The sequence below is a fragment of the Muscardinus avellanarius genome (genome assembly GCF_963383645.1).
Source record: "Muscardinus avellanarius genome assembly, chromosome: 15".
Classification (NCBI taxonomy): domain Eukaryota; kingdom Metazoa; phylum Chordata; class Mammalia; order Rodentia; family Gliridae; genus Muscardinus; species Muscardinus avellanarius.
This window is the reverse complement of record NC_137801.1, coordinates 73,353,367-73,370,083: the sequence shown is the minus strand read 5'-3', so window position 1 is coordinate 73,370,083 and position 16,717 is coordinate 73,353,367.

Genomic DNA, 16,717 nt, shown 5'->3' with positions numbered 1-16,717 from the left:
AGGATTTGAAATGGTGGAGGCAGTGGCAATGGCAGTGGCCAGTACTCAGGGGAGGTAGAGATCTGATACATTATACCTGGAACCTTTGAAATAATAACCCCAGATACAGTGATCGGAGCCTGCTGAGGGATTAGGCCAGTGCTGGGGCCAGTGAGAATAGCACCGGAGCCTGCCGTGAGGCAAGGCCAGTACTGGGGCCTCCGTGGCCGGGATTGGAGCCTGATGAGGGGTTAGGCCAGTGTTGGGGCCAGTGAAGCTGGCATTGGAGCCTGCCGTGGGGCAAGGCCGATGCTGGAGCCTCCGAGGCCGGGATCGGAGCCTGCCGAGGGGTTAGGCTTGTGCTGGGACCAGCGAGGCCAGCATCGGAGCCTTCTGTGAGGCAAGGCCACTACTGAGGCCTCCGAGGCTGGGATCGGAGCCTGCTGAGGGGTTAGGCCGATGCTGGGGCCAGCGAGGCCGGGATCGGAGCCTGCCGTGAAGCAATGCCTTCAGAATCAAATAGAGACTTTTGGGCTGGAAACCTAAGGATCCATAAATTCTTTGAGTGAACATCAAAGAGAGATCTTGAGCCTCCAAATCTAAGAACATGTTGTGCAGTGTTAAGTTATCACTGTGAGATTTATTTTAAAGAATGAATGGGTTTGAAAAAAAGGATTTCTTGTCTGGGGTATAATTCTCCAATATATAGGGAGGCACTGATTAGACAAATGAACCAGTATAACATGACACAAAACCCTTTATCGATTTAATCTTGTTTCTACACAGTTTTTCCATTTCATTCATGACACATTGACCAGCTTCAATAAGCCAAACAGATAAAAATGTCTGTTTAGGGACTGAGAGAGAAGGATTGAAGGTTCAAGACCAGCCTCAGCAAGTTAGCAAGATTTGTAGCAACCTAGTGAGGCCCTGTTTCAAATTTGAAAATAAAAAGGGCTTAGAGTGTGTTTTGGAAGTAGAATGCTCCTGGGTTCAATTCCTAGTAACCCCCTACCCCCCAAAAAAAAGTCTTACCACAAAGACCTGCTTTAAAAAAATCTAACATGTATAGCAAAATGATTTTTATTATTTACTGTCTCCAAAAAATGCCTCAGAAAAAATAACTCATTATTCATTATTCATTGTGAGATATTTTTACTTTTTAAAGAAATCTAATAATGCATTAGAATGAGTTATGAGAGGAGTAAAGGACAAGATAATATCATGGACAGTGTGAGTGAGATGGTAGAAGGAGTAAGGAAGAGATCATTGGCCTTGGGTTAATGGGGCCTTGGCTGACTATGAATCTTCACAATTTTAGTGCAACTATTATTCACACAATGAAATGAAAATTAGGAGTAAACTTAGCCTACGAGAGAGCATAGGATGAGAAAACCATCCAGTGTAGCAGTGGGTTTGAACTAGTTTGAGGAACAGTATGATATTTGTAATTGTCAGGTGATCTTTTACTCTTAGATAGTATTGTTTAAGAAAAATTGGGCAACTGATCGGTGTATGTAAAACCAATGATGATAGTATTTGTGAAGCAACAGAAGAAAAATATCAAGCAATTTTCTCATAAAATATTAACAGTTTATGATATGTAATGTATTACCACTTCATAATATTCTTGCTTTGTTTTACTTTGCTTTGTTCTAACTCTATAATAATATATAATGCAATAATAAACCAATATCATTTGAATGGAGTACATGGATTATATAGTTGCATGGAATAAAATAAAGAAAATATAAAAATGAGTATAATGAATTTGATATTTAAAGCATAACTCCCAAATATGATACTTTATATACATTTTATCTACCAGTAAATTGCACTTAGAACACACACACACACACACACACACACACACACACACAGCACACACACACACACCCCTGAGAAACTTACCCTCAAAAAAATTAAGAAATTTGATAAAAATCACATAGCTTATAATCAATTTAACAAATATCTAGCCTATTTCTATCAGAGAAAAAATTGATTTTTTACATTATGCTTGGTCAGGAATAATGTAGAAGTGTTTAATTTGGAGCTTTCATGGAGGGCTTTAATGAAAAGACTGAGAGGAAAAGAATTTCTGATAGAAGTATTTGGGGAGTGTTTAGTTAACTCCAAACAATCTCATTTGGTAGGAGCCCATGGTGTTTCATTATTGCTTCAATGTGCTTTTGTATAATTTAAGACATATTGTGCCCAACTTTTTCAAAGGGAAAAAAATCATAGAATTCAAGCTGAGACTTTTCATGGTTATTTAGACATTGCAATATCACTGAATTTAAGCCATGTGAATAGAAGGTGCCAACTGGAACAATAATTGCCATTAGGAAAAAAAATCTATTTATCGTACATGAGAATCAAATGATTCTGCCTTGAAAAAAAAAGTGGATTTCAGAAACTTCATCCCCTTGATTTATGAGGATAATGCCATCCACTGCAGGTGATCTGTGGATGGAAGGCAGCTACACAATGCCCCGTGAAGATTGGGTCCCTATGGTGATTCACTGGTCAAGGACTGCCCAGAGCTCTGGGCACTGTGCCAAAGAACAAGGCAGCCATGATTTGGAGGCAGCATTCCAGACATTGCAAATTGTAGTAAGAAATGAAGACAGAGCTCAGATGCTGATAGGCCAGGAAGGTCATAGACACAGACATGGGAATGACCAGGAGTCTTGCTGGTCTTAGATCTAAACTACCAACCAAATAAATAGCATATGACATTTTTAAAAACTGTATTAATTTGTAGATTTTTAATTAGAAGGCACACCAACTCTAAGTAACTTTAACAAAAGCAGACTTATTAGAAATGTTAAAGTCTAGGTCAGGAATAAAAGAAAAAGCTGAAGATACAGGTTCAGAAAGATGAGGACAAAGTAGCAACAATATTCCTTTTTGTGTCCAAAAATAATGGTCCATCTCTTAAGGCGATTGCTATAGAGATTAGGTCAGTATCAATTTTCTTTCTTATTCCCACAAACAAAGTTACAGAGATTGTCCAATTAGCTTTGACTGTGTCATGTGCCTTCCAACTTTGCTATGAAAGAGAGGGCACCTTGATCAATAGCCCTACCACGACTACCTATGGTAGAGAAGTGGTAACTGGGACAAATAAATCAATATGCTATGTCTAGAAGAAATGGAAGGAATACGGGACACATGAGATAATTTACCTTGGATAGGACACTGTGGTCTCCAAGTATTGATCAATCCTTCTAGAACAGAGTCCAGTCTACAGAAATTTTCTGCAGATTGGACACCTTCTACATCAGAAAGGAAAAGGGAAACATTAAACACCTGTTTCTATCCATATAATACTTATGGATATTTTTTCTTGTTGTTTTTAAACAAATTTTTTTATTGAACATAACCGGTATACATTTAAACTATACTTGGTGCCCTCTCGCCCCCCGCCCCCGTTTTCCCTTTCTCCTTCCCACCAATGATTGTCCAGGGTAACCATGCCATATTCATAATTTTACACATATTTGGATGTAGACACTCATTAATCAAGTTCAGCCTTACTCCTCTCCTATCTTTCCATTCAAACTTTACTGATATTTCCCCTCCATTATCTGGAGTCCCACTGAACATATCCTCTATGTTCCCTAGTTTGGGCATATTAGAGGAAACATATGTACCTTCTCCTTCTGTGCTTGGCTGATCTCACTTAACATAATGTTCTCCAGAACTTTCCATCTTCTTGCAAATGATATGATTTTGTTCTTCTTTATGGCTGAATAGAATTCCATTGTGTATATTTCCCAAAGTTTTGCTATCCATTCATCTGTTGATGGAGACCTGAGTTGGTTCCATATTTTGGCTATTACAAATTGTGCTGCTATGAACATGGGTATGCATATGTTACTGTAGTTCTCTGAATTCAACCCCTTTGGAAAAATACCCAAATACAGCTGGATCATATGGTGGATCCATTCCCACCTTTCTTAGGAATCTCCACACGAATCTCCATAGTGGCTGAACTAGTTTGCATTCCCACCAACAGTGTAAAAGAGTTCCTCTTTCCCCACATCCTTGCCAGCATTTATTAGTGTTTGATTTCTTTATGCTTGCCACTCTGACTGGGGTTAGATGGAATCTCAGTGTAGTTTTGATTTGCATCTTCCTGATGACCAATGATGTAGAACATCTTTTTATGTATCTTTTTTATTTTTTATTTTATTTAATTTTTAATTTTTATTTTTTATAAGTGGAACATATTGAAAGTGGTGTACATTTACATTGTGCTTCATGCCCTTCCCCCTACCTTCCCCTCCCCCAATAGAGAGTGTCTAGGTTAATCATGTTGTATTTATGCTATTACATATATTCATATGTAGCTCCTTCATTGAACAACTTCAGGTTTCTTCCTCTCTATCCTTCCATTCAAGCTTTGCTGAGATTTCCCCTCCATCATCTGGAATCCCTCTGGTATTACCACTACTCCCTAGCTTGAACATATTAGAGGAAACATATGTCCCTTCTCTTTCAGTGCTTGACTAATCTCACTTAACATAAAGTTCTCTAGTTCCTTCCATCTTCTTGCAAATTCTATTATTTTATTTTTCTTTATAGCTGAATAGAATTCCATTGCATGTGTTTCTCATAATTTTGAAATCTATTCATCTGTTGATGAAGATCTAGGTTGGTTTCATATTTTGGCTATTACAAACTGTGCTGCTATGAACACGGGTATGCTTATGTTAATGTAGTTCTCTGATTTCAACCCCTTTGGAAAGATACCCAGGAGTGGTATAACCGGATCAAATAGTGGATCTGTTCCCAATTTACTAAGGAATCCCCATACTGATCTTCATAGTGGCTAAACTACTTTGCACTCCCACCAACAGTGTAAAAGAGTTCCTCTTTCCCCACATCCTTGCCAGCAATTGTTCTTTGATTTTTTTTATGTTTGCCACTCTGATTGGGGTTAGATGGAATCTCAGCATAGTTTTGGTTGCATCTCCCTGATGGCTAGTGATTTTGAACAACTTTTCATGTATCTATTGGCCATTTGTATATCTTCTTTTTTGAACTGTCTATTCATTTCATTTGCCCATTTCTTGATTGGGTTGTTTGTTTTGCTAGTGTAGAGCCTTTTGAGATATATATATATATATATATATATATATATATATATATATATATATATTTTTTTTTTTTTTTTTTTTTTGTGGTACTGGGGTTCCTGGAAGCCCTTCTACTTCCGGGCTACACTCCCAGACCTATTTTTACATTTTTATTTGGAAACAGGGTCTCCTAAGCCAGTGCGTGTGGCTGGCTTCGAACCTGCACGATCCTCCTGTCTCTGCCTCCCAATTGCAGGGATTACAAGCGTGCTCCACCACGCCCGGCTGAGCTCTTTGTATATTCTTGATGGTTTTCTTTGATGAGAAGAAACTTTTTAGTTTGAAGAGATCCCACTTATTCTTGCTTTAATTTCCTCCACTTTGCAAATCTTATTGAAAAAGTTACTCCCTTTACCTATATGTTGGAGTGTAGATCCTATGCCTTTCTCTAATAACTTCACAGTCTCTGGTATAATTTCTAAGTCTTTGATCCATCTTGAGTTGATTCCTGTGCATCGTGAGAAGTAAGGATTCAGATCCAACTTTTTACAAATGGATAGCCAGTTCTCCCAGCACCATTTGTTGAAAAGGCTATCTTTTCTCCAGTGTATGAGTTTGGCCCCTTTGTCAAGATCAGTTGACTATAGATGTGTGGGTTTGTTTCTGTATCTTCTATTCTGTTCCACTGGTCAGTCTGCCTATTGTTATGTCAATACCATGCTGTTTTTGCTACTATTGCTCTATAGTATAATTTGAATTCCGGGATTGTGATGCCTCCTGCCTGGTTCTTGTTGCTGAGAATTGCTTTGGCTATTCTGGGTCTTTTCTTCCTCCATACAAAACACATAACTGATTTTTTCAGGATGATGAGAAATTTTGTTGGTATTTTAATGGGGATTGCATTGAATCTATAGATCGCTTTTGGCAGAATGGCCATTTTTATTATATTAATTCTGCCTATCCATGAGCAAGGGAGATCTTTCCATCTTCCAAGGTCTTCTTCAATTTCTTTCTTTAATGTTTTGTAGTTTTCTCTTTAGATGTCTTTTACATCTTTGGGTAGGTTGATTACTAGGTGTTTTATTGGTTTAGAGGTTAAAGTAAATGGAAAGTTTTATTTCTTTTGTTGTGGATTCATTGTTGGCATAAAGAAAAGCAGCTGATTTTTTTAGGTTGATTCTGTATCCTGCAACTTTGCTAAATTGGTTAATCGGCTCCAGAAGTCTTTTGGTTGAGTTCATTGGATCTTCTAGATAAAGAATCATATTATCTGCAAATAAGGATAGTTTTAGCTCATCTCTTCCTATTTGAATTCCTTTGATTTTCTTCTCTTGTCATATTGTTGTGGCAAGAGTCTCAAGGACTATATTGAAAAGGAGAGGTGATAATGGGCATCCTTGTCTTGTGCCTGATTTTAAAGGGAATTCTTGCAGTTTTTCTCCATGCAATATGATGTTGGCTTTGGGTTTATTGTATATAGCCTTAATGATGTTGAAATATATTCCTTCTATTCCAATTTTCTGCAGTGTTTTTAACATAAATGGGTGTTGGATTTTGTTGAATGCTTTTTCAGCATATATTGAAATGATCATGTGGTATTTTTTCTTAATTCTATTTATGTGGTGAATAACATGTATTGATTTGCATATGTTGAACCAGCCTTGTTTATCTGGGATGAAACCAACTTGGTCATGGTGTACAATTCTCTTGATATGGTTTTGAATGCAAATAGCTAATATTTTGTTTAGAATATTTGCATCTATGTTCATTAAGGACATTGGTTGTAATTTTTCTTTCATGAAGTATCTTAATTTGATTTGGAGATTAATGTGATACTGGCCTCATAGAAGGAATTAGGGAGAATTCCATCTCTTTCAATTTCCTGGAACAAGTTGTGAAGTATTGGTATTAGTTCTTCACTGAAAGTTTTGTGGAATTCAACTGGGAATCCATCGGGGCCTGGGCTTTTCTTTGTTGGCAGAATTTTGATTACTGTTTCTATTTCTTTGTTTGCTATTCATTGGTTTAGGCTTGCTATGTCCTCTTGGTTCAGGTTAGGTAGGTTATATGATCGATTTCATCCATGTTTCCCAGTCTTTTGGAATATAAATTCTCAAAATAGTTTCTAGTAATCCTTTGAATTTACCTTCTGTCTGTGGTGATGTCTCCTTTTTCATTTCTGATTTTAATAATTTGAGTTGATTCTTTCTTTCTTTTGATTAGCTTGGCCAGGGGTTTGTCAATCCTATTAATCTTCTCAAAGAACCAGCTTTTTGTTTTGTTGATTCTTTGAATTGTTTTTCTGTTCTCTATTTCATTTATTTCTGCTCTGATTTAAATAATTTCTTGCCTTCTGCTGGCTTTGGGATTAGACTGTTGCAGTCTTTCTAGGTCCTTGAGCTGTGTCATTAGGTTGTTTGCTTGGTGGCTTTCTGTTCTTATGTGAGCATTCAATGCTATGAACTTTCCTCTCAACACTGCCTTCAAAGTGTCCCATAGATTTTGGTAAGTTGTTTCTCTGTTTTCATTTAATTCCATAAATTTCTTTATTTCTCCCCTAATTTCCACTCTTATCCACTCATCGTTAAAGAGTGTATCATTCAATCTCCATGTATTTAAATAGTTTATTTTTGGTTTCCTGTTGTTGATTTCTACTTTCATTCCATTATGGTCTGAAAAGATGCAGGGAATTATATTATATCTTTTGAATTTGCTGGTGCTTTCTTTGTGCCCCAGAATGTGATCTGTTTTGGAGAAGGTGCCATGGACTGCTGAGAAGAATGTGTATTCTGTTTTTCCTGGTTGAAATAGTTTGTATATATCTATTAAGTCCATTTGGTTTATAGTTTTCATTAGTTCTGCAGAGTCTTTACTCATCTTTTGCCTTGAAGGTCTATCTAGTGGCATGAGAGCTGTATTGAAGTCTCCCACTATTATTGTATCTGGGTCTATTTGAGATCTTATGTCCAAGAGGGTTTGTTTTACAAATGTGGCTGTACCCACATTCAGGGCATAAACATTTGCTATCATTATATCTTCTTGGTGGATTGTTCATTTTAATAAAAGGAAGTGCCCTTCATTGTCTCTTTTGATGTGTTTTAGCTTAAAGTCTCTTTTGTTGGATATCAGTGTTGCTACCCCTGCCCGTTTTTAGTCCCCATTGGCATGATATATCTTTTTCCATCCTTTCACTTTCAGTCTGTGAATGTCTTTTGCTGTAAGGTGTGTTTCTTACAAACAGCATATATTTGGATTATATTTTTTAAGCCACATTGCCAGTCTGTGCCTTTTGATAGGAGTTAAGTACTTTGAAATTCAGTGTTATTTTTGAAATGTGTTGTTTATTTCTTGTCATTTTGTGTACTATCTTCTGTTGGATATAGTATTATTTCTTCATATATAGATGCCCTGCTAATCAACTTCATCTCTTTTCTGGTTCTGGAGTCTGCTTCTTTTTTCTTCTTTATGGTTTATTTCTTTAAGTATTTTCTCTAGTGTTGGCTTAGAATTCATGCTTTTTTTGAGGTTATGCTTATCCTGAAATACTTTTGTTACTCCATCAATGTTGAATAATTGTTTTGCTGGATATAGAGGTTTTGGTGGACGTTGTTTTCTTTCAGAGTCTGGATCACATTACACCAGTTTCTCCTGACATTCATGACCTGGGATGTGTAGTCTGGAGTGATTCTTATTATTTTGCCTCTATACGTTACTCGTCCTTTTGTTCTCACGGCTTTTAAGATTCTTTCCTTGACGTCTATGTTGGTCATTTTGATTATTATATGACGTGAGGATGTTCTTCTTTGATCTTGTCTTAGTGGTGTTCTGTATGTCTCCTGAATATGAAGATCCAAATCTCTTTCCATATTTGGAACATTCTCTGAAATTATTTCTTTGAAGGGATTACAGATACCCTTGGTCTGTAATTCTATCCCTCCTTCAATGCCTTTTATCTGTAGGTTAGAATGCTTCATGTTGTCCCATAGTTGCTGGATGCTTATGTTTTGTTGCTGTACTGACTTCTGTATGCTGTTGACTGTGTTTTCGGTTTTGAATGAACTGTCTCCTAACAGTGATATTCTACTTTCCATTTCATCTAATCTTCCAGAATTTATATTGCTGTCTTCATTTCATTTATTGACTTTTTCATTTCATTCCAGACCTCTTTCTGATTCTTTCTTAGTGTTTCAATTTCCTCTTTCATTTCCTGTAGACTTGTTTTAAAACCTCTCATCGTACTGTAGATCAAGATTCTGAACTCCCCTTCTTGCATTTCTTGTAGGCAGTATTCGTGATTTCTGTTGTCTTTTCATTATTCCTGGTTCTCATATTTTCAGAGATGTCAGTCCTGTTTTTCTGATTTCTACCCATCACGTGTGAGTTTTATGTTTATTTCAATCTTATTATTAGGAGTTTAGAGGTATTGACAGGTCAGCAGTGCTTTTCCCATGTTGAGGGTTGGCTGATGGAGGAGGAGCTGGGGTGATGGGTATAGGAGTCAGATTAGGTAGAGGATATGTTTAGGTTGAGAAAGACTTTAAGTATGATAAGGTAATATCTTGATGTGAATGAGAGAGAGTTAATTAGTAGGACTCTTGTAGTTAGTAGAGTAAGTATGGAGATATGAAATACTCTGAGTATTAAACAAGGAGGTATATTACAGGAAGAAGTTTTGGGGGGAAAGAGTAGATAGGTTAGTGTTGGGAAGTTTGTAATAGGGGTGGGGAAAGGAGCAAACAAACATAAATAAGATATCAACACCAGATACCAAGACTAACTATTATGTAATCAAAGAAAAAACCAACCAAAAGAGGAAAAAGAAAAAAAAAGAAAGAGGAAGAAAGAGGAAAAAAGGACAAGAATAAAATAAAAAGAACTAGTGACTGTGTGACACCAGAAAACAAAGCAAACTATCAAATATATATAAAAAAAACAAGTAAAAGTAAAAGAAGGATGGGGAAAAAAACAAAACAGCAAGAACAATAACAAAACAAAAGCAATATAAAATCAAACATCAACAACAACAACAACAAAAATCAGTCCTACTTATTTACGAATATGGGGTCAGGTCCATATAATATTTGAATGTCTGATTGCTGTGGTTGCTTTCAGATTATAATCCAATGTCTCTTACTTTTCTCTGTGCTCTATTTCCATCTTCTTAAATCACTCTCTGGGTGTTTGGACACCTCTTTCCTTTGACAGCTTTGGGTTTCGGTGTTAGAATGTCTGGTGTCACTGTTAATAAATTATGTACAATTCCCAGGTTCTGTGTATTTCCAACCTGTAGTCAGTGCCCCTGCAGTCACCACCCTAGACTCAGGCCTGTGCTTCCCTAAAGCAGGGGTGGAGGATGTCCAAAGTAGACTTGGAACCTCCCCCTGAGGCCCTGTGCAGGTATTGCGTCTTGATGAATTTTCCTGTGTCTCTGGAAATTCTAAATGGGCTAGCCCGTGTGGTCCCAAGATGCACCCTGGGCAAAGGGTTGCTGGTCCCTGGGCACACACACTTACTGCCAGAGCACTGCCAGTTCCCAAGGTGCACCCGGCATGGGTGGGCGCAGATGCCTAGTGCCTGGTCCTGGGCTCAGCCAGGGTGCACAGGCTGTGCTTTAGACTAAAACTGATTCTCCAGCTGCGGGGTGGGCGCAGACACCCAGCAGTGGGCCAGGGGTGTGGGGCGGGTGCACACAGGTCCAAGGGCGCAGGCACAGTGCAGTGTCCAGCACTGGTTTCTGGCTCCGGCAGGCGCACAGGGCACATGACAGTAGCACTAGGGTCCAGGGCGTGTAGCAGGCATACACGCTGGTGTTGGACCCAGTGCGTGAGTTGGGGATGCAAAGATATCTCATGGGCGCACAGAGATTTGGCCACCCGGGAAGCAGGTAGGGCTCCTGAGGTAAGTGCCCGGGCACCGGCAGGACGAGGGGTCTAGGCGCACAAGGTGAGCGCCGAGTTTAGGGGTGGGGGTGACACATGCACAGGCAACTAGCGGGGGTCCTGGGGTGCAGACAGGGCACACAAAGACAGTGCTGGGTTCTGGGGCAGGGGACAGATTCCCAGGGCCAGTTCTGGACCTGGGACGCATGCTAAGACCCGCAGTTTCTCTGGACGCACTCAGATACCTGGCTTCCTTGATCCAGGTGTCTGCAGGACTCACTGTGATGCTTATGTCCCATCTTTGGTGAGCACACAGGCTTCTGGCAGTGGGTGTTGCTTGCTGCTTAAGATGAGGCTCTATGACCATCTTCAGTCTCTTGGGTTATTTAGCCATGGTGGTATCAGTCAGGACCGGGGAATGGAGTTTGAGTCAGCCGACTGCGCTGGTGCCGATGGGCGGCCCGGTTGTGTCTGCAGTTGGTCTGATGCCTGAACTTTTCTTCTTCTTCTTCTTCTTCTTCTTCTTCTTCTTCTTCTTCTTCTTCTTCTTCTTCTTCTTCTTCTTCTTCTTCTCCTTCTCCTTCTCCTCCTCCTCCTCCTCCTCCTCCTCCTCCTCCTCCTCCTCCTCCTCCTCCTCCTCCTCCTCCTCCTCCTCTTCTTCTTCTTCTTCTTCTTCTTCTTCTTCTTCTTCTTCTTCTTCTTCTTCTTCTTCTTCTTCTTCTTCTCCTTCTCCTTCTCCTTCTCCTTCTCCTTCCAGTGAATCTTGAGTTCAGGGTTTCTGGATTCCTTCCGCTGAAGTACCTGGATCTGTTTTGGTTCCTGGGATATATTTATTTTGTTGGTTAAGACACTGCTTTCTAAGTAGTTGAACTTTATTTATTTCAGCTACTGAAAAGTTCTGTGTCCCTCAGACGCCATTTTGAATCACAAAAAAAAAAAAAGCTGGAAGAGACTTTACATAACATTTTGTGCCACATGAAAATATGAAGAATGTGTACTTAACTTCTAGTCAAGACCCATAGCAGACATCACTAGTCTATCAGGCAATCTTCCCCCATTATTTTAGATCCAACTTCAAAATCTTTCTGATCAGAGTAATGCAGGCAGCATATGGAGATCAACTGTAGTTAGCATTTTATTTAGATATATTTCTGTTTCTGATATCACATAAATCTTTTATATAGCATCAGCAAAAGCCTTTGTTTACATCAATATATCAGCCTAGTGGTCACAAATACTAGTTCATGTTGACACAATGTGCCCTCAGCTGAGTGAAGAGGTATATGTAAATTGTTGCATTTATTCTTACTAACTGACATAGAGTCACTTAGTAGACCCTTTATTATGAGTGGATTGTAACCATACATCATGATCAAGTTCAGAATGATAGAGGCATTCATGCACATAGCACTTGGTGAGCCCTCCTCTGTTGCTTTTCTTTCTGTGTACAACACTGTGATTGGCATTGATAAAATTATATATGTACATCATGTTCATTTAAGTGTTACCCTCTTTGAGTCTCCTCCCCTTATACTTCCCTCTGTTCAGTCCCCTTCCTCACTCCATTAAGGTTTTTCCTCCTTTGGTAATCACACCTGTTCAGATGCTTTCCCTAATATGTGAAAGCTAACTGTGGGGGTGGAAGGTGGGGAGAGGGAAATGCTTTAAAGCGCAAGATGTACTTATTCATATTGAAGTCAACCACTAAACCAATCATGGGAGGGAGGGATGGGGAGGGAGAGAGGTTGGGACTGGGTGGGGGCTGGCTGGGTGATGTGTGCATTTATGCCCATACAAGTTTTTTACCCCATTATGATGTATAAATACAATGTACCAATAAAAAAAATTAATAAAAAAATAAAAAACAAAAAAGAGTAATTATGGGTCAGAGGTTACATCCTAACTGCAAGTTGACAAGTTAACTTGCTACAGTTTCATGGATACTGATAAAAGACATGAGACTACTGAGTCAGAAATGAAGGACAGTAGATTTTTTTTATAGCAGTATCTTTAACCACAGTATTAGCATTGTGTCAGTTTTCCATGCTGTAATTCCTGCGGGCTTACAAATAGGGCCAGTTCATATACCTTCCATGGGTTGTACCACAAAAAAAAGAGCCTGGATTTAGAGAACACAAATATTTAATAATTCACAGTAAGTGCATCTGCATTTTGCTCTGGACAGAGTCATTCTCTATATGATGCTGGACAGTAAGCATGCAAAATCTTACTCTAAAGGGAGATAATCTTGTCATTTGCTATTAAAATATCCTTGAAAAGAGAGACTAGAATAGAAGCAGTTGCTCTAAGGTGGCAAAGAGTATAGTGACGCTGAATGGAGGAGTCAGAATGTAAATGGAGAGCTGGGTAACCCCATAAACAACATTCTTATAATCAACACATTTCATGTTTCCCTGTTCACTTGTTTCTCTTTTAACTCATGATGCTCAGAGGCTGGTCTTATCAGAAATGGGCAATTAGGGAATCTCACAATCACGAAAAATGTTCTCCAGCCACTAACCAATTAGTCTGATCACACTGCATTTTAATTGCTCATTTTTCTGTTCTTTCTAGACTGCATACACTGTAAAGTCTGGATCCTGGTTACTACTCTATTCCCTCTTGTTTTCTCAGTACGGGGCATGAGCACAGTCTCTGAGTTGGGGATAAATGAATTGGGATTTTGACTCAATTTCTCACCTGTTGTTTGATAAATATCAGCTTCCATTTCCTCATCTGTTAAGTGGAATTTATAAATAGCCTATTTTCCAGGGTTTCGGAACAAATATGAGGTTATGTGTACAGCATTTAAACCAGTCAATGTTAGTAGCCAATTCCATAATAATAACCACTCTATATGTATTCATGATTATTTAAAGAATCATGTCATTTCCTATTTAGAGTCCTTTTTTTTTTTCTACTAGATTTCCAGGTGTTTTTCTCCAGCATTCGGTTTCATTTTACTTCTGTTCTCTACTTAGTGCATCCTTCGATTTTGGCTGGTGACTTAGCCCCTGTTACCTATGGTCAGATCAGGTAGTAAATATGCATATTCAATTCCTCCTTGACCATCTCTGCTTATTGGGAGCAAAGAGCCTAGAGCCATCTTGGACAGTTAAGTCACTCTCATGGCTAGTAAGTGTTTATTATATAAATGTGTGTGTGTGTGTGTGTGTGTGTGTGTGTGTGTGTGAGAGAGAGAGAGAGAGAGAGAGAGAGAGAGAGAGAGAGAGAGAGAGAGATATTAAACATAGCACCTTGGCTCATTATATCCCTCAGATATTGGAAATAACAATTATAGAACTTCTGAGGCTTTTTCTCTATAAATGACACCTGCCTCAACTTTGCCACTATCCTTGCATACCCTCTAGTTTATAGATATTGTTACTAAAACCACCATGCAGAATTGAGCACATAAAAATATAAATCACAGCCACGTGCAGATTTAGATGGCCCTGGGAAAGGAATGGCAAATGACAATGGGATTTCAGAAAACATTTTATTTGAAGCAGAAGGTCTTTCTGGAACCCGTACGATCACCTTGTTTGTGTTTGAGCTCATTCTTCCAAGCCAGAAAAGCCGCAGGTAAGAGTGTGACTGGCATTGTTTTATGTTTCTTTTAGAAGATCTCTCTTTGTGTTGTAAATCAGGCAGCTTGGGGCAGCACTTGTTCTCCTCAAATGAAGTTAGAATCAAGATGTCTGAATTTAAGCTTTGTCCCTGGATATATCAGCTATGTGTCATTTGGCTTATGCCTCAAACTTTCTGAGCCACAATCTCATTTATAGATTGGAAATCAGATGTGTAAAATATGGGGGATTATTGTGACTATCAGATGTGACAATTTGCATGTTGAAAACTACAGTGGATCATGGTAATATAAAGACGCACTATTTTGAGATTTTGACATTTGGAGATGAACTCCCATGGCTAGTGTTTATTACATAAGCACGTGTGTGTATGTGTGTGTGTGTGTGTGTGTGTGTGTATGTGTGTGTGTGTGTATGAGAGAGAGAGAGAGAGAGAGACAGACAGACAGAGAGATATTTCACTGCAACATCTATTCATTATAAACATAGAAACCTGGTTTGTTATATCCCTCAGATATTGGACCCTTTGGTAAAATAGCTTGCCTTTGCTGACTCGGTATTTCAGGTATTCTATGGTAACAATATCCTGTATTCTTTATGGTAAAAATATCCTGTATTTGAAGGCTATCCCATGATGCTAGTATTTGCTATGGTGCCCAATTAAAATGGATTTTTTTCATCTTCCTCTTTCTTGGCAGCATTGAACACTTCTCTTTAATTCCACTTGGAATACTCCTCTCAGATTCTGTGATAATAATTTCCTGGTTTCCTCTTAGATCTCTAGTTAATCCCTAGTATTCTTAGCCAACCATTTCTGTTAAAGGGCGATAATCTCTCCTAGAAATAAATCTTCCAGTGCAATGATCTCACATCTTCAGTCCTGAATTTCTGAGGAAAAAAAAAAAAAAAGATTTCAACAGGAAGCACAAGTAGGGAAATGTAAGAAGGTTTTTTTTTTTTTTTTTTTTTTTAGGAAAGTTAGGGTACAGCTTAAGAGAAGTCTGTAATAAAGGGGTACATTTCAGAGAAAGGAAATGGAATGGTTTGTTTCTAGAAGTTGAAAACCCGAGCTCACTTGATGGGATTTATTCAGTCTGAAAACCTTTCCCCATGCATATTCATTGGGGGAGGAAATTACTCTTTTTTCTTTGGGTCAAAGTTTAGTGTGCCTGCACTATTTCTACCATGTTGGAAATTTTTTCTCAGGTGCCTGAGTGAAACCCTGGGATTAGGGATGGGGTATTTAAAATGGCAATTGCAGTTAGCTGGGCAGTGAATCTCCTTTTCTTGTGAGAGCTAGCTGGATCCTCTGTCCTTTCCTTTTGCAGTCTTGCTCATCTCTAATGTAACTACCCAACATTTCTATACATCTTTTAATGTTGTAATTTCTCAGGGCTCGATCCAGGACCCCCTCTCCCTCCTTCTCTCCCTCCCTCTCCCTCTTCTCTTTTCTCTTTCTCTTTGCATGATTTCACCAATTTCTATGGTTTCAAATAATTTCTACTTGTGAATCACTTCCAAATGCTTTCTACCTATTGAGGAGGTAGAAAAAAATAGGCAGACAGGGCCAGGGGAGCCACAGGTGGGAATACTAAATTTCCTGAGAGGCAACATGTCCTAACTAAATTCCAGACTTCCTGAGAAGACCACCAAACCTTCTGAGTATCAAGTGCTGAAAAGATTAAAAGCCTTCTGAGTATGTCCAAATGTTTACAAAACTCCAGTTGTTTCTGTCAAATCCATTCCAGGAAATAACATCTGGAATGCCAACCTAGAGGAGTCACAAAACAAATAATACCTAAATCCTAGCAAACATACTCTGGGACCCCAAATGAGACAGAAAACTCAAAGAAGCATAGACAGTTACCCACTTGGGAGCCCCTCCCTCTGGGAGCTTCTTTTTTTCTAGTGGGTCCTGTTGGCTTTGAGAGAAAGCAGTTTGTAATTGATGGTGTTTGGCCTGGGTGACTCCTAGGAAGGGACCAGAATGAAGATACAAGCTGGACATCAAGGCTGGCCAAAGCCTCCAGGGGTGTCACCTGCAACTCTCTTTGATAGATCATGTAGACTATGGGAGAACGCAGTTGGAAGTTGATAGCTTGGTTTACTACCAAGAAGTGTCCAGAAGGCAGCTGCCTGACCCCAGGGCCCCCATTGTCTGCAAGGGTGATATGAGATTTTTTTC